General features: G+C 40.5%; 2 pseudogenes; both read right to left on the minus strand.

Moving 5' to 3' along the window:
• Positions 1–3109: 3109 nt before the first annotated feature.
• Positions 3110–12509, minus strand: LOC137468536 (adhesion G-protein coupled receptor G7-like; annotated as a pseudogene).
• LOC137468538 (adhesion G-protein coupled receptor G7-like) lies at positions 12510–25401 on the minus strand (annotated as a pseudogene).
• Between the last annotated feature and the right edge of the window lie 699 nt (positions 25402–26100).

Raw genomic sequence — 26100 nt, forward strand, 5'->3', positions numbered from 1 at the left:
CCTTTTTGCACAGCAGCAAGAAAAACAGCCTTGCCCAGGCAAGGGAAAGACAGACATTCCTGCTTCAATCTTTTCTGTCAAAACAGGGTTAAGGATCCGGGTGACGCCGACAGAAACACAAGCAAGCAGTAATGCCTCCCAAACGCCACGCGAGAGAGAGCCATGCAGTAATGCCTCCCAAACGCCACGCGAGAGAGAGCCATGACTTTTCCCAAGACAGGTGGGGGGGGGGGGGGTGACGCGAGGGAGCAGAACGGAGAAGAGCTCTTTTCGGTTTTCTCCAGTTCCCATACGGGCAGGTCCGGCCCAAAGGGGAACAGAAATCACAGCGAATCCCTGCCTGGCAATGAGGAGCCGGCAGCTCCAGTGGCTCCCAGGAAACACCGGGCCGTGCAGAGGCAGGGATCCCGGGATCTCCCGCTGCCCCGGGCCCAGGAGGCCGCGAGCGCTTTCCGCCTCCCTCAGCCGCGGCCGGGGGGACGCGAGGGGTCTCCCGGCCCCTCCGCCAGGGGCCGCGTCGCCCCTGGCACCGGGGAACGATGGGGTCGGGAGGAGGGGGCGGTCGGCTCACCCCAAACCCAAAGCTGCCCCTCCCTCCCTCCTTCCTTCCTTCCCGCCGCTTCCACACGCAGCTGCCCCCGGGAGCAGCTCCAGCTTTCTTACTCAGGCTTCTCCGTCGTCCCACCGGTGCGGCACCCCCCGCGTTCAGCCCCGCGCGAATCCGGGCACGGCCGCCGCCACCGCCCGTAAGTGGAAGGGCAGAGAAAAGGGGCCGGAGCGAGGCCGGGCCTGCGCGAGCCGCGCGCGTGCGCGCTGCGCGGGGCCCCGCCCCCTCCCGGCCGACATGGCGACAGCTCTTTCCCGCCGTGGTGGCTCAGCCCTGCTACAGCGGGGCTGCGCTCCGGCAGAGGCTTTCTTTCGAAATACGAGCTTTGGCCTCCGTAGGCTGGCGGTGCTCAGAGAAAAAACGGGCCGTAAAATTCCCATAGACTTTTTAGACACCCATACAGTGGAGCCATTCATCCTTGAATGGTTCCATCCTGGCATTCGTTTCTCCGGTAGCCGCACACACCCTCACGCCCTCTCACACCCCTCTGTGTTATATGCAGAGCTTGTCCCCCTAAAGGAGGAAAAACATGAATCTGCAGCTAATTTCCTGAGTTTTGTCAATGGAAGGTGCCTCTAGTTCCAGAAGGCAGCTTCTGGAACTGGAGCTCAAGTTACTCGGGGATAGTTGGGGTTTCTGCTGCCCGTTTTCGTTTAGCAGTGAGGCCACGCTGTGCTGGTGCTTACGCAGAGCTACCGAAAGCACAACTGTGCTTAGTTATTTCCTGGCGTTAAAGATGCCTCTGAAAAGACACCTTTTCCTTTAATATCTGTTTTCTGCTGGGACAAGAAAAATGTAAGAGTTATTCAATTTTTGTAGTATTTGTCCTTGCTGAGAGCTCTGTCCCTGCCTAGAGGAGGGTCCAGCTAGCAGTAAACAGATTGAAAATGGAGGTGAGAATTTGAAATGGAAGTGAGAAAAGATGAACACGATACAAATTTTAATTCTAAACATTTCAAGGAAGAGGACGGTCATGGTTCATGAGGCTTCTCTGCTAAATGTTACAAAGTATTTAGAAAATATTTGGATATTTTCAATGAAAAAACCTTTCCTTTAAAAAATATGGGAAAGATCTGGAAAAGTGGATGCTTCCATCCATTATACTTTCTGCCACTTGTATTGCATACCTTTGCACTGATGATTCAGTCCTTCTCCAATCCATTTCTTTATCAAAGCAGTGTTTTCAAAGCGTTAACAAGAAACTTTGTGATCCCTAAAGCCCATATATCACAAACAATACCAAAGTTCGCTACACTATGAAGATAAATATATTCCACGTGTAGATAAAAGCTGAACTATTGTATTTATTGTTATAATCCTGTTACAATTTAGCATATTACCTGAAAAACATCATTTTAATTTGTTCCATTTCTGGTATTAGGATTCCCTACATGAAGGAAAAAAAAGCCATGAAATGTATAATTGGGAAGGGCAGGGGGGCTTTTTGCTGAAAGTGTTTTATATTAAGCAAGAGATGTTCAGTGTTGTCAATAACAGCATTTTATTCTTATCTGAAATACTTAGAGACAGGATGCTTAATTAGTAAAAGAAGTCAACACTTCCAATTCCATACTTCAAATTCTTGGATTTTTGCCTTGTTTTTTAGGATAATATGGAAACAATATTTTTATCAGTCTTTTAAAAGAGCCGTTCAAAATTAAATGGGATGTTCTTTAGAGAATGCTTTTGTTTGTGGAAAAAAAATATCAATGATTAGAAAATATTATTGCTCATTTAAGGAGTCATCCTCACACTGCCTAGCAGTGTTTTACAACACAATCAAGTATCATCCTTCTTAAAACACATAAATTTCTAAAGGAAAATTTCTGAAGAAAATTGGAGGAATTGACAAAAGCAAGCATTATACATTGGATTTACAAATAAAAAATGGATGCCCACAGGTACATGAACTTCCTATAAAAAAAATGAACTGTCTTATATAACTTTTAATGACCTTCTTTGCTTTTTTCTAGAGCAGTAGTGATGAACTTCAGCCTTGCTTCTGGCGTGACTGCTCTTTTTAGAGGTGTATCAATGCTCCAGTACACTTATTTTCTGCCTCATAAGACAGCATGGATTTCTAAGACATGGAGGACTTTTCAGGACTGATGAAACACTTTTATGAAGACACTCAGAAAGTCTCATGTGTAATGCACAGTGTATTTATAACTGCTGCTTGTTGACATACCCTTTGGTTTCTAATTAAATTGAATTTTTACTTATGAAAGGGAGAGGAGAGCTGCAGTGCATTGGCCATGTCCAGTGGGCCTGGAATATACAAAAGGCATAAAGAGAGCAACTTCTGTCTGTCTGTACTGGGGTATAAAACTGTCATTAGCTCAGTCCTTGTGAAGACCTTGGAATGCAAGCAGCACCAAGAGGCTCTGGTGCTGCCTGGCTGCTTTGCAGTCACATTGTCCTGCCAGCACGTGACCCTGCTCCTCTCTCCTCCTGGTCTCAACTTATGCTCTATTTCCAGCTACCTGCAGCTGAAGAAGTGTGTCAACATTCGAGGTACCTGTGAGAGCTGCATGAAACAAACCATGCACAACGCAGGATTGTGGTTTGCATATTTGCAGGTTTCTCATTCCGGTTAGGGAAGGTAGACAAGGAAATATTATCTGAAAAAGTCTGGGTTGATCTGAAAGTTTCCTGTGAATGTTTTTCAGGCTGTGATTTTGAAGCATTTTATGTCTTTTAATGCAGGTACAGTGGTACCTGGAAAACAGGAACACTTTGGAAACCTTTTTCTTGAAGAATGGTATTCTGAAAGTGAACAGAATACAAATCTGGAGTTCCTGTAGAGGAAATGAAAGTGTGGACTTATTTTGCTGTTAAAACCAGAAAAGATTAGTCAATGTGACTTGATTCGAAAACCATAAAATGATTTTTGGTAACTGCTAACAATTACATCAATAACTTGAAATAAATGAAGTACTTTCAAGAGGAAAATGAATCCATGTAGGTGATTCCCAGCTATAGATGCCTCATTTGCACACTGCAATGGATTAGTTAGCATGTGTCAGGAGCCTGTTTCAGGATCATATTATTACTGTCATCTGGATAGGATGAAGATAAGACCAGGCTGAGGATGCCATAAGCATTAAATGTGGTGTGCCATATCAGCACTTCAGTCAGATTCAGACAAAGGGAATAAAGACTTTAACACTTCTATACTGGTTTTCTAAATTCTCATTTCAAGGATTAAACAGTAGAATCTTGAGGGAAAAAAAAAAAAAAAAAAAAAAAAAAACAAAAAACAAGAGGCTCATGTGTTTAAATAAATGTATCTCTGTTTCCTGCTCATGGCTTCAGTTTTTAATCCTGGGCATAATCTGTCCATCAGGGTGGTATGATCACCTCAGGACTTTTTGCACAGAGTTTACAGATCTGATTGTCACTGGTGTATGGGCACTCAGTTTTCAGTAGATCAAACTGACGATAAACAACTTAATGTTTGGGGATGGGTGGATTTTCACATATTTCCAACTAGCTGTTTTATAGAAAATAGCCAGGAGCATAATAATGAAGAATCCATTACTCCAAGTACTTCATATGCCTTATATGGAGGGATGCATTTATAGGAATACAAGGCCAAGAATCAAGCAGGGCTGTGGGGGGAAAGAAGAGGCAGAAACTTTCCTGAAGGCTTTTTTTCAGTATTACTGTGAAAGGACTCAAGCCATTGAGCTCTTGTTACTTCCCTGGGAATCTTTCCAGCAACTATTGCAGAAGAATTTTTTCCTGCTATTCTTTCTGAAAATAATTTTATATATGATTTGGTGTAAGAGAAGCTACCCAGACAGAAAAGTCTTTTCAGTGCTGACCTTGAAATAAAATCCCACCTTGATTTGTACAAGGGGAAGAGTTATATGTGTGAGAAACCATCATCCATTTATGAAAAAAAATCTGAATCCCTATAACTGCTTTGTAACAAGTTCCCACCCTATATCAAGCTGTAGAACAAATAAGTCAAATTTTTGTTTTTAAATCTCAATTATTAGTCTCAGAATTGATAATATTATACCTGGGTAGCATTCAAAACACAAAACTGAAAGCTGAAAGCAAGACTTGTTTTTTCATTACTTATTAACATGAGGTAGCCAGTCATCCAGGTGATCCTGAGCACTACCACTATAGAGATAGTGCTAATCATATTTTTCATTAATGAATCCTTTTTACTCCTAGAAGCACACATACAAAAAGTTATTAAATCTTTCGCTATGCAATTTAATATCTGAGATTCAAACTTTCTGTTTATTCAGGGCTATATTGCAAAAAGGTATTATAAAGGTGAGTTGAGAAGATACACTTCCCTACATTTGTTTGATGTATCATTCGGAGAAGACATCCAAAAAAATAAATGTAACCAAATTTATCAGACTAATCTGTGTTTGGAGTGTGCAGCTTGGATATATCTGTTTTCAATTTAAAAAGTGAGGTTTACCAAGGCAATTGAAAATTAGCATGTTAGCTACTATAAGTTTTTTAGAATGCTTATAAATTTATCCAAATGCACTTAATTTTCAACAAAAGAAGTAGCTGCCTGTGAAGTTTGAATATCCAGTTTCTCTCAAGCCTGAACAGACTCAGCAATAAGGTATTTTGTTTCCTCCAACCATAAAAATTACTCTTAAAGAAATGAAGAAATAGTACAAAGTTTTGTTGAATGGATCAGTCCCATGGAATTAATAAAAATGAAAGCAATCATTTTTTAAATAATACAGTGTACAGTGAGGGCTTGTGACCTACAGCCTGTGGCAATACATGGAGTGTTGATGTAAAACTGAGCAAGTAAATCTGCTTCAAGCTGCTCGAGAACTGGTGTCGTGTTTGGCTGTGCTGAGAAATTCATAATTCTCAGTTGGCTGGGCCTGCTCTTCTCTCATTTTTAGGGATTTAAATTGGGAATAACTGTCATTGAAGTGCAGTGACAATGCAGTCCAAAAGGGGGATGAAAGTCTGAATGTGTTCATTAATATGCACTTGAACAAAATCTGACTCATTGTAACAAATGGAATTCATTTTCTGCCTGCTTAAAGTATACATTTCTTTAAAATAAAAGATTTTGTCAAAAATCCAAGTTTGTGACAAGAAGGTCTGAACTGGTGACAAGAGACTGAGGTTTAAATTTGCTGAAAGATATGAGGAGTCCTGTGCCATCTCACCTTATCAAATTCATCTTCTTCCATATCACAGAGATACTGATCCTGATGAAGATCAAGAGGTTAAACAGGAGTATGAGTGCTACTGTCAAGAGGAATGACCACAACATGGGCTTTTACACACTAAATCCTGATTTTGGTCCTATGCTGCAAGCCAGCAACTTTGATTATAAAGGGAGGTAGTTTCTAAAGATACATTAGACACATTATTCAGAATACCAAAACAAAATAATATTCCCCTTTCCATCCTGAAAGACCTTACAGTGCTTTCTAGGTTTTGTCAACTTAGCTCTGAAAGGCAGCCATTCCTTGTGAAATGAGGGCTTTCAATCATGCTTCTCTTTCTCTGGGGAATGCAAAAGGATACATCAAACAAGCTACACAGAGAAATAATAAGGTGCAGTATAACTAACCAAGTAGATATCTGGCCACCACATGCACATTTATCTTTAGGATATATTTTACATTAAAGAGTAGTAGGGGAGACTTAATGGACAAAGGTTGAAGTAAAACAGGGACAACTTCAAAAGAACAGGGTTATCCTGCAAAAACCTTTAACTCTTTTCATTTTCCAATAATCTCAAGTTAGACGTTCTAAATGAGTATCATAACATGCCCACCGTCTGGAAGGGGATTTGTGTTTGCAATTCCTGAACAAGTCTGCCTTTCTTTCATATCATCCACTATTGCCAAGGTACATTGTAAGCCTGATAGCCTGCTTTGGTATGTGGGCGCTCCAATGAATACCTATGCCAGAAACACAGGGCAAATAGGAATATAATTATTATGGCCAGATTTTAAATACATGTGAGGTATGTATATTTCAGTACATTGATTTAATTAATTTAATACATTAAATGTAGGTACTGAAATGTCATTATGCACTTACGTGAAGGGCTGGAGTATCACTTAGGCTGAGGGTGTCTGCAGTTTGCATTTCAATTCACCGAGGTCTGCACAGTCTTGCAGAAGGATTCAAGGCAGATATAGATCCAGTACCTTAAATCCTTAGTAAGGAGAAAATGTGTTTCCTTCTACTGAATATCTAGGTTGAGTGAAAAGTTTTATTTCTTTTGAGTACTTAGAAGTACAAAATAGTATACCAACAATACATCTAGAATTGTATTAATAATAAGCCATCACAAAAGGCAGGGGAGAGCAAGTGTTGTAATAATAGGGAGACTTAAAATTTTTCCTGTCGGTAGTTTAGAGCTTTTCCTTCTCTGTCAGTAGCTGCAAGTGTTATTGCAACTACTATGGCATGAATTCCTAATTAATAAAAGAGACATTAGCAATTTATTGTTTGGTTGCACAGGCATCCCTCCCTTCCACACAAATAGCTTCTTGCGTCCTAAATTCCATAGATTTTAAGATCTATGTTTCACCTGCCTTGTACTAAGTTAAAGGGGTTTTCTGTAGCCTAGAGAAAAGACAGGACTGAGGGTTGTGAGCAGTATTTTTCTGAGGACAGCTCATGTCCATGACTTGCTGATTTTTGCCATCAAAGAGCTTCAACAGAGCTTCCTGAGCCAACATCTGTGGTGAAAGAGCAAGCTCCCGCCTGGACTGTAGTGGGCTCCCTTATCCCTTATCCCTTGCACAGCTGTGCAACCCTACCTTCTGGTCAGCAGTGAGAAATTATTTTAGGAACATTTTGTATCAAACACCATTACATTTCATACCAGATTGATGCAGAGTGTAACTCTTGCCCTGCAAGAAGCTTGGCTGTCAGGTTTGCCTCCTCAATCCCTTTGCTTCACTTCTTGTCTTCTGCATCTCCTGCCTACCAGTTCACACTAGGCAGCGCATCTCATGGGGAGGAACCTCATGCAAAACATTTTATCCTGGTAATAAACATGCTCCTTAAAGTCTATTCCTTCTTCATCCCTAATTGAGACCTTGCAGATTGCCATGCATTGACTGTGCTCTCAAAAGGTTTCCAAAAGCAGTGAGCCAGAATCATGCTGGTTTGGCAGTGTGTAACTTGCCACAGGACACACAGAAGAACATAATGCTGTGCTGTCATTCAAATACATGTGGAGGGAGCACAGGGCCACGTAGCCAAGCAGCATTTGCTGAACTTTTTCTGGCTTGCATGTCCAAATTCTGAATCTTTCCAAGGAATTGCCTTTACAAATGCAAGACATAATAATGGAACAATTAGGCTTGAAAACTGCTTGGTGGGTGCTATCAGAAAAAATACAACACAAAAGCTGAATGCACAACATGGAAAATACTGGTGCCCCTGTACACTCTATTAGAAGAGTTTCTTGAAGAAGGCTGAGATTTTCACTTTACTGTGTCAGCATCTGTCTGAATTTTTCCATTGTCTGGGTAAGTCCTCTGAAAGAGAAAATGAAACATTCTCTGAAAGTGAAACATTCTCTGAAAGCTTCATTTCAGTTTGTAGTGTTGCTTCTAACTGATGTACTGACTTTAGAATGTGTTATTTTCTTATTAATAAATAATATATTAAAAAAAAATATCAGACACTCATTGCTTTTGGATGTAATCAAAGCTCTGGCTGGGAATCTCTAAAACAGGAATTTAAGTCCACATATGAGATCACCATAAATCAAATATTTTTTACTTAGTTGGCAGAAGCAGATTGTTGAATGCTTGATTACTGTGAAAATTTCTTCTGCACCCAACAGGCCTGTGCTGCTGTGCCAGTGACCAGGCTATGAATGTCAGTGTTTTATCAGGACAATGGGAACAAGCTCAGGTTATACCAGTAATGTGAGCAGCAACAGGAGATTATTAAATCACGTGGCACTAACCCAGAGACACTGATTCTAATTTCTCTCTGCTGATCTCCTATCTTTACAACTCTCCCTGAATGTACTCTGTACTGTAAAAGTTGCCATCTGGACAACTTTAAATCTTACCCCATCCAATTACTGAAATGGCTACGAGGAAATGTCCAGGCAGTGGCTTCGTGGCTCTGAGCAGCAATAAGTACAACAGTGCAGAACTGAGTGCTGACCACAGGAATGTTGCCAACAAGAAATAGTGCAGCAGGACAGCCACAACTGTGCACCAGGAGTCTGTGGGAGGATCCACTGTCAGAGGTAAGGTGGCTGGTGGCATCATAAGGAAGCCATTGCTGGTAGCATCTGGTGGTATCATTGCTGTACTTTCTGGAAGTTTGGTTTTCAATACCAGAGATGAAGATGATGTTAAAAATGAGCATAGAAAAGCAGAGTCTCACTAACATCTACTTTAAAGATAAGTTTTGAGTTTTCCTATTGGTAGAAATATGTTTAGGAGAAAAAAAGAAGAGAAAAATGAGAAAAATTCTCAAATAGTTTCTCATTTTCATATATACTAAAAGCAAGCTAGAGAGGAGAAACTTTAATACAGACAGAAACAAAACCAATAACTTGTTTGCAGAATTACAGCAACAGTACTCTCAGACAGCTTAACAAATCCATCAGTTTTGTCTGACTTTGACTAGAACAGAGAATATCAAGCACGTTTTAGGACTAGGCCTTGACTGACAGCAGTTTGGGATGTATTTTTTTCCCACCTCTGCTCTTTTTGGAATCTTTTTCTTCAGTGTTAAGAAGTGAAGTAGCATAAAGCAAGTATTTCTAAACATTCTCCAAAGTGCAAGAGAATAATAAACCTCCACTTCTGAACTTCATCTTATCTCTGAATCACAGAATCGCAGAATCAATTAGGTTGGAAAAGGCTTCCAGGATCATTGAGTCCAACCTATGACCGAACACCACCGTGCCAAAAAGACCCTGGCACTGACTGCCATGTCCTGTCTTTCCTTAAACACCTCCCTTGGTATTATATATAGTATATGTATGCATACATATAAATGTGTATTTTTATGTACATATATATATATATATATGTAAAACATTATCATAAAATAAATGCATTTAAAAGGCAGAGGCTGGAAGCTCCTACAGTCTTAAAAACATGAACCTTGATGGAATTGCTCCAAATCTGCATTAGTGCAAGCAGGATGAGAAACAGGCATTAATCTATTATAACTTCAGCTCTGCTGGCATGACTTCACTCATTGTTCAGAGGGGATTCACAGGACACCATTAATCACAGGCACGTCCATCAAGAAAATTTGCTTCAATTGTGTTTGTATTAAGTCATTTACAAAAAAAAAAAAAAAAACAAAAAACAAACAAAAAAAAAACCAAAAACAAAACCAAAAAAAAAACAGTAGCACAAGCCAGCTACTGCCTAAGAAAAGAGATAACTGTTTACACATTGTAATACCAGGGTATGAGGGGACGTCACACTGCTGGTGGAACACTGTGACACATTTTTTAAAGCCTAGTATTGAGATAGTGAACTGAGAAGCTCAATGTGTATCACAGACCTGTGTACTCTGGGTCTGTGTTGTCAGTGCCTGGCCAGGGTAGTAACAGAGGTGTCAGCGAGTCCCAAGCCATGTTGTGTGGTTTAGCTATTTTTGAAAATAGTATTTGCTAGTCAATAATATTGCGCTATGTTCTAAACTGGCTGCTTTTAATTGTTTTCCTCAAACTACATGCAGAACAAAATATTGTAACTTAGTGTAAAATACTTGCAGTTTAACGTCTTCCCTCTTACCTAGTATTTGAAACAAAATGGTAATAACCAGACCAGCCATGGACAATCCAAACCAATATAAGAAACATAATCCAAAGGCTTTGCATATTTATATTTTTTCTGAAATGCCCAGAAAACCAATTGTATCGGTTAGATGGGATGAGATAAATTTCTTTTTAAAATTTCTGTTTCTGGTTGCACACAGGAACAAGAATGTTTTAGTAAAGTTATTATTATTTCTAGCTACTGCCAGAATTTTTAGGTCCCACAGAATTATTCTAGACCCCAAAACTAGAGAAGCTTGTGAAAAACACCAAAAAGAGATTTAACAATACCAAACAAATATTCATCAAAATAGCAGATTAAATTATTAATAATAAAATGCAGGGTGACACAGACTTTACAAAGCAGCTTTTAACTTTTCATACTGGTGAGCATTCTGAATTTTGACTTCTTGGTCTAAGGTAAGATATTACAAATAATTATAAATTGAAAACAATCTATGTTTGTAGAGTGACAATAAAGCAGCAAGTAAATGTAAATGTATTCAGTGAAACAGAAAATGCAGTTGCATTTGTATAAACAGATGGGAATCTTATTTAGAATATAGACACTTTGTGCAAAAAGGACATGAATAACATGAAGGGAAATACAGAAACAAGTAAATAGTACAAATATGGAAATGCTGTTCTGTGAAGACAGTAAAAATTAACTCTGAAATGCTAGCATGCTGAAGTTAGTGACCACAGATATGTGATCTTATCCAGGGTGTGTTTTGCTGAAATAAATACTGAAAGAATAACAAACATCAGAACCAGGCAGTCATTCCTAAAGAGTCTTGTTAGTAAAAGAGGGCAATGTATAAAACTTTATGGTTGAAAGCTTAATATTTACAGAGCAAGTGCTTTTATAAATATATAAGCAAAGGAAGTAGTTAGTGCTACATCGTCTGAGTTATTTACCCAGCACAAGGCAGTGCCACAGCTAGCCCAGATTCTAGGAAACTCTACTGTTCATCTGGGGACACTTCATCCTTTAGACAAACTCTCATCTAACCACCAGCTGCAGCAATGGAGGTGCAGAGCTGGAGACTCCAACAGCTGAGCAAGGGGAATGAATTAGGCCAGCTCTTCCCAGTGAGGAGCTGCACAAGCAGGTGGGCACAGCCACAGGTCCTGTCAGAGGAAGGCAGGAATTGCCAACACATTTGGCTATTCAGGAGCTTGGGCACAACTTGCCCAATTTGCCAGATCTGCCACAGGGCAGAAACAAGTACATGGGGGCACTTTAAACTCCTGTGCATTCTAGCTTGAGTGCACCTATGCCCTTATATTGCCATGCTGATCTTAGAGTTAGAAACATCCAACCAAACAAAAAAATCAAAGAAACCCAGACTCTTCCCATTCAAGAAAGGACAATGCCCTACAATCGGAACAGCAAAATTAGTGGTGTGATTACACCTTCATCCTTTACAGTGTAATCCTAAAAGACACAGGCATGACTAGAGAGCTGCAGTTCAGATGTGTCGTACTAGGGATTTGGATTGCAAGGAGAAAAAGTGGCTACAGAAACATAGAGATAGGCACCAGCAAACAGTGTGAACTGACAGTGGTTTGAATTTGAAAGGGGAGCTGACAGCTACTAAGCAATATATGGATTTCATAAACCTTATGAATTATATCAATAACAGCATAATTTGTCACTTTAAACTTACTTTATGTGCCTTTCTCACTGAGGATTGCCAATGAAATTACCAATTCCTGTGAATTATCCAAGTGATTGGGATTCAGGCACCCACTGACTAAGCATTAAAAAACTGCCAGTTGAATCATGTGTCAGCCAAACAACAGCTTTCAGGCTTTGGTAGCACTGTTACTGCTAACCAGAGCTGAATCCACACTGGAAGGGAAGCAAACTGACATCAGGAACAGAAAAAAGCAGGCATTCATGTCCAGGGGCCTGTGGCCCTGAGTGGGTGGTTGCCTCCTGAAATTCCGAACGTCGAAGGATGTGTCCCAGACTCTTCGCCGTTCAGATTTTTTGGAGGCAGCCACCCACTCAAGGGCCACAGGCCCCTGGACACAAAGACCGTCCCTTTTCCCTGTGAAACAAAACTTGCCACCCCAAGTTCCTGATGTCAGTTTGCAGGGTGTGCTTGGGACTGGGGTGTGCATCTATTTCCACAGATGACTCTTTTTTGTCTCCATCAAACTGTGGAGACTCTGATAAACCCTAGACTGGAAGAATTTGTCATTTTGGTATAGGACAAAACCAACTCTGCGACTGTCTGATGAACTTTTGCAAGGAAAAGAGAAAAGTAGGTATAGATAGCAGATATCAGAGAAGCTGGTGCTTTTGGAGAAGCCTGCACTATGCTCATGCATACATTCAGCGTTTACAGATTTTTGTTTGGTTTTTTTTTTTCAGAATCCATATCAGTCAGGAATACCTGTTCTTCCTATGAATGTTAAGAGACATCTTCAATTTTTACTGAGGTGGAGTGTGAAAATAATTATTACCCTTCTCTTAATATCATTTCTGGGGGAAAATACTGGTAAATGAGAAAAATAATATCCTAAATCCCAATATATGCACACAGTCCAAATGGCCAGACTTTTAATAACACTAAATAAGAAATAGTCACACCACGGACATTTACTGTTAGTGCAAAGTCAGAAGATAAGAGACTGCCTGGCTTTTTGCCTTCTGATCTCACTTTTTGACTGATTGGGGTTTTTTCACACTTCTACCAAATTAGAGTTCATCTTTGTGATTTAAATCACTCATCTGAATTATAGCTTAAGTGAGGAAGCAAAATCCTGGATTATGTAATAGGCTTTATTATTGGTGTTATGCTTTTGACTTAAGATCAAGAGAGACTGATTTCATCTCTCTCTGATCTGATCATCAGGTGAGAATAATGTAACTGTGTATCTACAAAATATCACAAATGTGCACTTAATATTGAAGAAGTCTGTTGGGAGAACTTCTTTTAGGACAAACTGTGCATTCGTTATCTATCTGTTTTGAGGGGAGTGTTATGTTATACTGGCATTACGATAAAGGTTTTAATTACATGATGACACTGTTTTTCCATAGTATTGTATTCTGAAACATTGAACAGAAATGGCAGTGACCAGTTAAGGAGTTATTCAGTGATTTTTATTATCAGTGCTGGGTGTGTGGGATTACTTGGTTTATCTCTTCACATCTTTTTCTAACCCTAGTGAGAGAACTGAATTATTAATTTCCCTGTGGGCTTGTATTCAAATGATATTCACCATTAAGATGTCTAAGTACTCTATAACTTCACCTTTGTTATGCTGTTGTGATGTCTCAGTGTTACTGACACTACACTGAGAGACTGAGGACAAGTCTGCTGGGTTCAGGTGCCCGGAGTGAAAGTCATGTCATGTCAGAGAAGTGCTCATATTTGAAGCTCAGCTCTTCCACACCCAACAGCTTCTGAAGCAATTGAAGCAGAACAACTATATTTTTTTTTTCTGATCAATACCCATTTATCCTTCAAACACTGCAGAATGTTCGTAATGGACATCTGGAAAAATCCCAAGTGAGTAATCCAATTTGCAGGTGTTAGGATGTGGATGTCCTGACTGACACCTGACAGTAATAGGAATTTTAGTTGAAATGTTTCTTATCTTCGTATTTCAGGCAAAGTAAGTATGTACTTGTTCTTGATCTCAATGTTTGTAAAGCTATGGTCAAAGATTCAATACACCCTCAATTTTAGAAAACAGAACAAGTGAAAAAGTCCCAAACACCAAAAGCATTCTGGCCATTACATATTTGCATTCTTCTATAAATAAGATTCTCCAGCTCATTTCTTGAGCTCAGCTCCAGTTTGCATTTCTTGTACCAGGCATCAGCATGCAAAAAAACCAACTAGCTAAGGGTTTTTTTTCCCAAAAGAGATTTACAGTGAATATTCATAAAAATTTTTCCCAGCTGCAGTTTTCAAAAGAAGAAAGGGCTTACTTAAAATGCTGAACACTATCTGAACTTCAGTATTGAGGTCACCAATAAGCCCAGGAGCATTTTCCTGTATTTCTAGTTTTGTTGACTGATACATTCCCAGTGCTGTATCTGCAACAATTAGTAGGTTTTGAGTTAGGATTTATGGTTCATACAGGTGTTCATTCTGTCTAGGTAAATCCAACAACACACAGGACTTCTCTGTGCCAAAAATAGAATCAGAGGAACTTAATTTCAGTGGGGCAGACTGGATTGCAGCATCAGGCTGTGATATGTTACCAGTGAAAGAAAATTCCTCCATTGCTTTCATGAGGCTGCATCAAAATGAGTGGGATAAAAGTTATCATTATTTGTTATTATACAGCTACAGGTTCAGTTTCTGAGCTTCCTCTCTGATTTGGTTCTCCAGTGGGAAGTGCTCCTCATTTCCTATCCCCATCTTTTTTCTAAAGCAGAAAAATCCAGCAATGCTTATATTGGTGTAAGTTGGGAATTACACATTGGAGTTGTATGCCAAAAATATTTTGACTTGTTAATTAACTGCTTTCATCCTGAACCAGAAGGGGAAATGCTTACATGTTGACTTACATCTAAAGAAAATAGCAAAAGCTCAAGTTACCCGGTTGTAGCATTGACAAGACTATTGTGGATGAATTCTGTTTGTTGGCATCCAGGAGTTGACTCACTGTAGCCACTACTGCCACAGATGACTGAATCAAGCAGGAAAAAAAGGCAATATTCAAATGCAATTGAGTAAATCACCCCATGTGCTACACACTGAATGGGCAAAGTAAGAGCACATGACAAGCATTGCTTGAAGGTACACAACAGAGTAAAAAAGTAAAGGAGCTATTCAAGAGAGCACAAACTTTGTGCCAATGGGTTCATAAAGCCACACTTCTATTAATTTAGTTAGTAAATATTAAATTATTAACTTAAACATTAAATGATGCTCATATTAAAATTTCAGATATACATCTAAACAGCTGATAAGTTTTCAGTCAGCTCTGAGAACAGACCCAAAGGTGATTCCACAAGTACGTGGTTGAGGATGCTTAAAAAATTCTGCTAAATGACAAAATTATTGCATTTGTTTGTAGTGTTATGTATAGATAAGAGAAAAAAGAGTGTCTTTTCTGCTGGTGGAGGAGGGAGCAGGATTGATATCCCAAATATTAAGCCCCACAAGTCTTATTTTAGTCCTAATAAGACTCACCTGAAAGTCTTCTGAAACATTTGGCTTTTTCATCATCTGCCCTGTGATGTTTGCAGCATCAGTGATGTTCTGTCTGGTCAGTTGGATTTGAGTGTTGCAATAACTGAAACCTTGCTGGAGATCACAGTTTCAACCTGTGAGGAAAATGTCATTCAACAGAAACAAAAAGAGAAAAGGAAAAAGAGTCACCACTTTATAACATTCTCACACAAAATGAAAAATATCCAAGTAATAAAAATAAAAATATACAAGTAATTGGCTGTCTAAAATGTTTATGTTAATGTCAAGTATGTGGTGTTTGCAAATTCTTCCTAGAGATTGTTTTCATGAATTCTTTGAGTATCTTGTATTCGAAGGGAGCCCTGGAGGTCCCCATGCCCAACAGAGGCTGAAACCAGGCTGCTCAGGGAATCACTCTGAATCTCCACAACCTCCCTTGGGAAACTGCTCATGTTTGAACAGTGTTAAGGGGAAAAATATTCTCTTATCTAAATGGAATTTCCCATATTGCCACTTAACTCTGTGGGCACTCATCCTAAAACTGCACACCTTGAAGAACAGCCTGGCCCCATTGCTCTCCCCACCTTGCCATGAAGTAGCAAAGGACCTCTCCTTTGCCTTGAGGTCGCTGAGTTCTGAGTCTATAATGTTCTCTGTCCTTTCATTGTTCCTTAAATAACCACAACAGGATTTTTTAAAAGGCTGTCAAAGGAACTTGAGAAATGTCCTGTGGAATAATCATGCCTCTCAACACAGGGCTTATAACCTGCACTGAGGACATTATCCTCACTTCAGTATATTATACAGAGTGTCAGCTTGGAATAAATGTAAAAAGAAAAAAAAAACAAAACTAATAAAATATTCTGCTGCTGGAGGTACCAATAAGAATTGCTATAAGCACTGATTGGATCCAGTTTGAGTTAGTTAGCACTGAATAGAGATTAAATGTCTGTAGCATCTTAAAAGTCTAAAAACAAAGCGAAGTTGAGGCATCTAGCTATACCTTCATATAATATATTAAGGTATAGCTAGATAACAATGAGACAGAAAATCTGCCAGTCATCAGGTCAAGTCAATTGGTTTTTAATCCTGTCAATGAATAACTCCACTGAATTGCTTCAATAACTGAATTGTTCTCAAATTATTTATGTTGGGAAGCTACCAAAATCAAGATTAATTCTATCATGTGGCTTTGAAGCATTGATAAAACTTGGCATAGTAGGTAAGAAAAGTGAATGTCTTGCATAGGGAGAAGGAAATTTGCATTTATAATTACTAGAGATAATATTATTTGACTTCAAAACATCTGCATATGCACAATGGACCAACAGTACATCATGAACGCCTGTGTTCACTGTTCTTGCTTCTGACTTCTAGCATGACTTTGGATTCAAAATAAATAGTTCTATTTAAAAGTAATCGAATCCTTTTAAACCTGGGCTCTGGATCACTAGCATAAACACCTCCTGCTCCCATTCCCCAGCTCCCCAAGTGGCCCTCAGCTCACTAGATGACAGCGCGACATCACAGCTCCTAAGAAACCCACACATTACTGATGGCAGCAGAAAACACGTGTGTCACACCTTACTGGCACTAGAAATAGCTACTTATAATATTATATATTGCTTTGAACCGTTTAGTGAAGGTTATGTACTGGAAAAATGTAATATTGAGCTCAAGGGTTTCTCAGGAAAGGATCCAAGCAGGTGAAGCATTGGGTTGAAGGTACAGTAGTTAAGCAAAAATGCATGGGGAAAGGACTTCTCTTATTTAATGGGACTGTACCTGGTGTGTTTTTTTTTTTTTTTTTTTTTCAATTGGACTAGTGATAAGGAAAGGAAACACAGAAGCAGCAGAAGGGAAGCAGTCACTGTAATGTGCTTAGTCATGTTGAGCTCTCCATGTTTTGCAGATACAGCAGGGCTAAGCCTTAGAGCTACACTTAGGAGGTTATGGATTTTATGGATTTTATATATGGCATTCATACAGGAGAGTTTGAATTTGGATTCTTGATGGACAGAAATGTTGACAAAATGGAAAGGCTTCACTCTTAATTTTTCTGAACATGTTGGTGTCAGTATCACCCTCATGCCAGTCTTCTCCTGATCCATTCCACATTCTCACTGATTTGGCACCCTGGGTCAGCATTGCATCCTCTCAGAGGCATTTGCTGTGAACTGGGAACCTGACTGAGGAAATCGCAGGCCAGTTAAGAAATATGAAACAGGATGCTGAGTTGAGGCAAACCCAAGCAAAATAAATGATCACCGTTGGAAATTCAGGGTGTTTGCAAAGCAGACACATGCCAAGAATGCCACTGGAAAAGGCTTTGCTCATTTATTTTGCTTTCTGCAAAGTTTTGATGTATTCCCCACCCCAATTTTCTATTCCCATTCCCTTTTTTTTTTTTTCCCCAGGACAATGCAGAATCTCAGGAACTGTTTAAGTAGTAATTTAAGATTACCTGTGATGCTGAGGAGTCCAGATTTTCATTACAATTCAGAATTTGGGGAGGCTTTAAAGTAGGAATTTTTCTTTCTCTGGAGCACATCCAGATTTCTATTGAAGCATTACCTGTAATTTTCTAAAAGCAGAAAGATATGCATTTAATATAGAAGTTCTCACACACTTACATGACCTCACTGGGAGTTAAAATTGTTCTGTGGGTGTGACACCCTATCCAGTGTTGTTATTTTATGTTTGATTGTAAAATTTTGTCTTTCAGTGTGACAAGCAACCATCAGTTATTTAACCATTTATTGTTCTTTTTAGAACATGTGGTTTACATTCATGTACACAGTCCTGTCAGAGGGGCTGACATCCTTTATGTCAGTCAGACAGGCTTTAGTTATGTTAGAGCTGCAGAAACACATTTTTAATTGGGAAGTACTGGCATCAGCTCTGAGCTGTCAGAAAGACTTTTTACCATGTCCTGAAAAACAGAGTTTATATGTCATGAAAGAGGTGAAAAGGACATGTGGAGCAGCTGTGCAGCCCTTATTCCTCTACAGGGTCTCTGAAAGCTGAGGCAGTTCATGGAACCACACAGTTGATGGAAAGCATCCTGAATCCTAATGCTAAATAGTAGGATATAAACAGATCATTTTTCTATTAAAAGGCTGTTCAGGACCCTGACTCTCCTCCCAGCCACAGACAGGCACAGATCCATCTCTGCATGTATACCTGAAATTCTCTGCATTTGGGGTAGAAAGCTTTGCAGAAAAGTTTGTGCTCCTGTTGCCTGAGCTACAGAATTCTGGCTTCTCATCACAGAAGCCAAACACAAACCTCTCATCTAGTCTAATAATCTGACATCTTTCACAAACCTTACATTTGCTTTTAGGAAGTGGGAGCAAAAGGAAAGAAACACATGCCATTCACAGTATCATATGCACATTCCTTTTTGGAGTGGCCATATTTACCTGCTATAATCTGTTCAAAAGTAAGTTTTTTTATATTGCTTTCAAAAATGTTCACTGTCTCAGTACGGTAGTCACAGAAATTAACTGCACAGAAAGAAAAAAAATATATTTCCAGATGAAATAATTTTTATCATAAGGATCAGTTTTCAGAAATGAAATAGTATTGAGACAATAGAAGCTCATTGAATCTTTTGCCCTAAATGAAATAAAAGCAGTTAGGTAAATCTTATCTAAACCCAAGCTTCTAAGCTGCCACAAGTGATATTTTTGAAGTAAGTGAAGTCTTAAAAGCCCATACTTTTTCCATCCCTTCTATTTTCACTGTTTTAGTCCTGGAAAATTTGTAAAATATTATAAAGTCTCATCTTTGGTATCTTAATATCTGGGCAGAAATCAGACTTGGTAACCTAGTGCCGCAGAATACAGCAGGGGCGCAAAAATACACACTTTTTAATAATTAATGGGGAACAGTCCTTTGGTGATTCTAAACAATGATGGGTTGGATTTGGCTTTTGGTGCAGGAAATTTCTGCCCCTCTGTCTGCTAGACTGGGACAGGCTGAGCACCCCAGATCCCACAGCTGGCACTGGCTACATCTAAAGGCAGCATGGTGAGCCCAGTAAACCCTGGCCTGACCCAAAAGAGCAGCCTACTACATTCTCATGTATCTTACTGCTATAACTTAACACAAATTTACCTCACAAAGCTGCAAACACTTGGAGAAAATACTGCAGGACACAGGCAGAAAAATTTTGCTTCATCTTAAGACTTGCAACATCCTGTTTTTGCTAACTTTTGATAATTCCGACCACATTTCAGCTATGTCCCATTAGCAAGACTGTCTCAAAGCATATTTATGGTCAGGGTCCTGAGGAGGCTTAGGAAACCTGGAGTGTTTTCTGTGTTTTGGCACAGGCTTTCATGTCAAGTTACTTAACTTTCTGTGGATCTTGTTTTCTACAGGGTCTCAATTTCCCATTATACAATGACACTTTCCTTCTACACAAATTATTACGAACTAATAAGGATGCATGATGCTGCAAAGATGAGGTCTGCTTTACAACAACATACCTGAGCCTTGCTTGCCAAAAGGTCCTCAAAAGGAAGGAACCTCTGGAGGGTATCTAGGCCAAACAGAGGCTCCACAACCTCACTAGGAGACGTGCTGCAGTGACGTGATACCTTTCTAAATCCAAGCATTTCTCTTCATGCTCAATCTCAGAGTCTTAAACTGCAGTTTATGACCACTGTGTCTTGCTTTACCCTCTGGTGTTACTGAGAGGGTTTGGGTTTGATGATCTTTGCAACTCCCTCTCAGCTGAAGGCTGCTGTTAGCCCTGCCCTCAGTCTCCTCTTCAGCACAGTGAACAAGTTCAGCTCTTTCCCATGCTTCCTGCAGGCCACCTATCCAAAGCTCCTCGCTGACCTCACTACATCCTGCTGAACCCTATCCAGCTTCCCTAAGTCTGTTTAACCTGGCTTGTAGGTGGCAAAGCTAAGCTTGTATTTCCCAGTGGTGCCTCACCAGGACCAGGAAGGGCAGGCTAAAAGTGTCCATCAATCTGTCTCCCTCCACATAACACAGCTGCTCTTACACCTTGTTTACAGAGAACCACACACTGTTGACTCATATTGAACTTGGCATCTACTGTCATTCCCAGGTATTCCAGCAGGCCTGCTCCTCAGCCAGCGAGTTCCTGCTCTGTACCAAAGTCCCTGGCATGGAGATCGGCACTTACTCCTGTTGGACACCGTGGGGTTTCTGTTGGAATGATCTTCAGGTTTCTCAAGTTCTTCTGCATCAAAGCTCTGCCTTAACTGTGTCAGCAATGCCTCTGCCCCACCCCAGCTTCAGTATTGTGGACGTACTTGCTGAGAGGACCTGCTGTGTCATGGCCCAGGTCATGGATGGCACACTGAACAGTTCTGCCCTATTATTGAACATTGTCTCTACTTTTTCGACATCCTGATCAAGCTACCCTTTCAGCTTGCCTGTTGAGTTAATTTTCAGCCCAGCAAGTTGTTCATTCACCCAACACATGCGTCTTCTCCTACCAAACAAGAGCACTGAGGAATGTGGTGTTGAGGGCATCTTTAAATCAAAGTGTATTACATCTTGTTACTCTTCTGTTGTCTACACACATATTTCATATGGCAGACAGTCAGATTGGTCCTACATGTAAATCCATGCTGTCCTAATGATCTTCTAGTCTCTCATATGCATGGAAATAAACTCCAAGAAGATATGTTCCAAAATGCTTCTAGCACCTGAGGTAAGCCTGACTGGCTTATGGTTCCCCCAGATCTCCTTCTTGCCTTTCTTAAAAGTGAGCATAATATGAACCTTCTCCCAGTTCTCTATAGCCTTTCTTCATCACCACAGGTGACAGGAGCCCACAGGGGCATCAGCCAGGTCTTTCAGCTGTCTTGAATGAATCCTCTCTAGACCCATGGTTTTGAATACCTTTGTGATGATCCTGCTGTCCCTCTGAGGGATGAAAGTCAAGAGTAAGTTGCTATGAACACACATGCATTCATACAAGCTTTATTATTTTTTTCTTTCTAGTTATTCAAGCCTTGATCTGAAAGTGGTTTGGGCTGATTTATATGCTTATGCTACTTGGGTTTGGATTTAGAAAAGAGAGTCCATCAAAAATAAAATTTTCCCACTGATGCAAATCTCAAATTATTCCAAATATTTTAATGCCATTAGGATCACTCCAGATTAAAACAAAGCAAAACAAAATAAAACCAAACCAAACAAGAGAAGACCCAAACAGAACAAACCACAAAAAGAAAACCAGGCCCTTTGTCATGATTTGTGAAAGAAAATAACCATGACATAATGTGGAAAAGCAATGAATTATGAGCAAGTGGAAATTTTTTCACCATTGTTGGAACAAAAGTAATTGGGTTACAAATGTTGTCTACACTGTATGCCATGCTCTCTTTTCCTGACAATAAACTGGATCACCTTCTCCATACTCCCAATGCCTGACTGCCCTTTCTTCCAGCCTCCTCAACATCTTTAGCACTGTGATCCCATGTTCTTCATGCTTCATCACGTCTCAACCCCTCTTACCTCTTAGATCCATCTTTATATTTTCAGTACATAAAATGTACATCTCCATTTTGTTAGCTGGTGGAGAGGAGACAAATGTCATGGGTACTTTATGCATCTTAGTGACTGGACTGGATTGACTGGCCATGCGGCCTTAACCTTCTCATTGATGTCATAAGTCTCCTTTCCTTTTCCTCTTTGAGATATTTATAGGGTCTTCTGTACCCAACTAGTGATATGTGCAAAACTCATAAGATTTTGAGACCTTTAAGATGTGTAACCACGTGGTAAATTTAGTTGAAACTGGTCAGCAAGTTAAAGAAGGTGCCAAGAAAATGGAACAATAGACAGATGGACAGTGTAAACTCTCCTCAGGAAAACAGAGTAAAATTGAGGGTTTGTCATTTCAGTAATGTTTGTTATGATTTCAAGTTAATTATGTCTGTCCAAACATTCTTACCTCAGGTATTTTAACAACTATAGCTATTAAAATATATTCTTCAATGCAATTCACAGCAAATCAAATGCAGAACACTAGAACAGTGAACAAAGGAAATTACATAATCATCATAAGACTTTGTTTCCAGTGCCGAAATCCCAGCCATTATTATTTTATTTAAACCAACTTCTCTGAAACATTTTGCCCAAGTGTTCCAATCAGTCATGAACTCATCCAATCTATCATTGTCTGTTGGATGTGCTGCCCATCCTGTCATAAGGGAAATAACATGGAAGACCTGAACTTTCCATCTACCTAGAAGTCCTTACCAAGCATATTTTCCTGGGTACACTGATGATATTTTGACATCCTTCTGATCAAATGTGTCACATCATTTGACAAAAGCCCAACTGACACATGATGGTGTAATTGTGTGTCATACTGGCCACATTGTGGGCTGCTGGCCTGGGAAAAAGGGAGCTGGGGATTTTACCAGCTCTGGAGATCCTGCAGCTCAGTGAGCTGGCAGCCTCCCGGCACAGGGCAGTGCAGACATGCCATGTTGTGGCAGAGGGGACTGAAATGGCCAGTGCTATTCCAGGTGTAGGAAATTTGACTCATCCAAGACCAGTGCCAGTGGCAGCAGGAGCTGAAGGAGGGCATCGTCCTGCGGGGTGCTGAGGTGGATCCTTAAACACACGGCAAATCCTGACACAGCAACTCTGGTCACTGAGACCTGAATCAGATTCTCAAGTCACTGTGATCTTCGAACAGGGGAATTCAAACAATGGCCAAATTGGCTAGAAACAGGCCACAGATTGTCAAAACCTGTAATGTCTTCCCCAGATGTATTATTCCTTTGAGGTGGGTGAAAAATACGGCCTCACGAAGCAAGAGCCATGGGACTGCTTGTGGATCTGACCCTGCTGAGCAGATCTCAGCAGCAGGAAAGGTCAGGGATCTCCCAAAGTGGAAGTGTTCCCAGAAATGGTACCAGCTGCCCATGCTGCCTGGCTTGTACTGACCTATATGACAAAGACATCCCACCCACTCCTCTTGGCACACGCAGGCTCCATCCCCAGAGCTGCCTCTGTTGAGACAGAAGCACAGAGGTTCCATGGGTTCTGTAGTGCCTGTGCAAATAAAGAATCAAGACTTGTCTAGATAGATATATATATATGTGTGTGTGTGTGTGTGTGTGTATATATCTTCAACAATGGGTATGTAAAATAATGTATCTATTTAATTTGATGAAGGAGAAAAAGAAACATGGTATTTTTGAAGCCTCAGCTAAAAAAATATATATGACACATAATCTCACCCATATACTCAGTCACTTGCCCCTAAAACCAATTACATGAATGTGAGGTGAAAGCTTCCAAACGTGAATTTGCATTCCCAAACCAATATAGGGAACAATTGTGTGCAGATGCTGAAAGAGCAGGAATGTGGCCCTCCAGTCTACAAAAACCTCAAACTGTTAAGTCCATGAGACATCCAAATTACTTCTGTAGGAATTCACAGGACCAAGAAGGCAAAACAAAGTCACAGATTCCCAGTACTGAAGGGCCTGGAACAATAATAAGGACATGGATAGTCACACATCCAAGAGTCAGATAAGGATGCTATGATTTAAGACAGGCATTATAAGATAAAACAGGAAAACCTCATGCCCCAAACTCAGCCTTAGCTTCTATGCCCACTTCAGGACAGGTGACGATTTTTATTCTGTCTTTGGGCAGAAATAGTGGGTTTTCTTTGAAATAGTCATTGAACTGGCTGCCACAGCTTCAGGAAACAAAAAGGCACAGTCTAAGCAATAGCAGAGAAATTGCAGATCTTAAAAATTTCTGAATATATTATGGTATTTCCTGTGTATTATGATATTTCAGAGCAAGCTCTAAAAATCTTAAGTTTTTTTTTTTAAAGAAACTGGCAAATCTTGAATGGCTAAAGGGTTATTCTTCTGCAGAAATTGCAACAGGAAAATGATGGGTAGACGTCAGTTTCAGAAAGAAGGATCCAAAAGCTGGGGGATCTCCACATCTCCACAGTCAGTCTCACCAGGTCCCTAAGTGAAGAATGGAGTTGGAATCCTTTCCAATAAGGGTCACAGTGGAAATTGCACACCTATGCACTGGGTGTATGGTTTCAAATAATGCAGAAAACTGGATTTAAGGACTGCCATTTGAACTGACATTTTAATGCCTGTGTTTTGAGACACTGACGAACAGAGTAAAGCCAGAACATTCAAAAGTAAACAGCACTGCCAGGAACATGTGTCATTGTATATTTCTAATGTTCTAACTAAACTAGGGAGATTGCTTAACTTCTTACTCTTTAATGGGATTCATATAACTGGAAGATTATTGCAAACTATAAGGGCTGTGCCACGTGGCAGGGATAATTGTGTTCTTGGCACTCTTTGCTCAGCTTTTGCTCATGTTATTGCTATTTAGCAGTGGTGTTTCAGGCTGTCTCAGCTCCACTGCAGCCAGATGTCTCTGATGATAGTGGAATAACATCTAAGTGTAGCAAGGTAATGTCTGTCCTAGCCATCAGCTTTTCAAAACACATCATCTCTCCACTGGAAATCTTACAGGAAGGAAAGGAAATCTCCTCCAGCAATTGAGATTTTTGTGGCCCAGATTTGTGCAGCCCTAAGCAGCTGTGGAGAACCTCTGGATCTGTGGGAGCTGGGTGTCCGATCACGCTGTAGTTGCTCCACTGCCCAGCAGCACTGTCTCACCAGCCAGGCACTCAGTGTGGCTCATGGGGCAGAAGAGTGACCCTGGGGCTCACCACCTACCTGCTCTGGACTGGGAGCCTGGGAGCCCCCAGGACACTGGGGAACCTGCAGCACAGCTCCAAGCCTCTGCCTTGCTCGGTGAGCACGAACCCGAGGCAGCCAGGCCCGGCGGGACTGCTGGATCATCTGGCTCCAAGGATCCCAAAACCAGGAGGGAGCAGGGCTGCCCTGCAAATGCCTGCACCCTGGGCTGCCCGCTGAGGAGCAGTGTCTGGGACAGACTCAGGTGGGAGCAGTGCTAGAGCTGCTTCTGCAGCCAGCTGGGGAAAGGTTGGTCATGGTCTGCAAAGGACTGTCAGGAAAGAGAAAGGTGAAAAGGAAGACTGGCCTGACACTCCTTTGGAAGCAACAGTGTGGAAAAGCAGGCTGCTGTGGAGTAAAAAGTTCAGCATTCAGCCCTGGAGGTGCAGACAGAGCTGCCATGAAGCCCATGCAGCAAAAGGGAGGTGACAGCAAAGGGCATCAGCCTTACCTTTGTATTCCTCTCTAAGGAAAGAGGAAAGAGTTCCTCTGTAACAACGTGACACTCGCAGGACCTGTTAATGCCAGGCAAAGCTGTGCCTCTATTTAGAGTTTCCTGGTAACTTTTCTTAGCCTACTGTTCAAGGTCTCATGAAGCTTTTTTTTCAGAGGGAAATATGTCTTTCATAAATGCAAATTCCTGAGCTGACATGCAGTCACACCTACTACACATGCAGTAACTCACCACAGGCTTAAAATCATGGGGTTCTTCTGGTTTTATTTTAAGATTCAGAAAACATCTTCTTTGTCTTTAAGTTTTGCAGACATTAATAATTTCAAGAATCCCACTGATTATTGACTCTA

The sequence above is a fragment of the Anomalospiza imberbis genome, chromosome 2 (genome assembly GCF_031753505.1).
Source record: "Anomalospiza imberbis isolate Cuckoo-Finch-1a 21T00152 chromosome 2, ASM3175350v1, whole genome shotgun sequence".
Taxonomy (NCBI): domain Eukaryota; kingdom Metazoa; phylum Chordata; class Aves; order Passeriformes; family Viduidae; genus Anomalospiza; species Anomalospiza imberbis.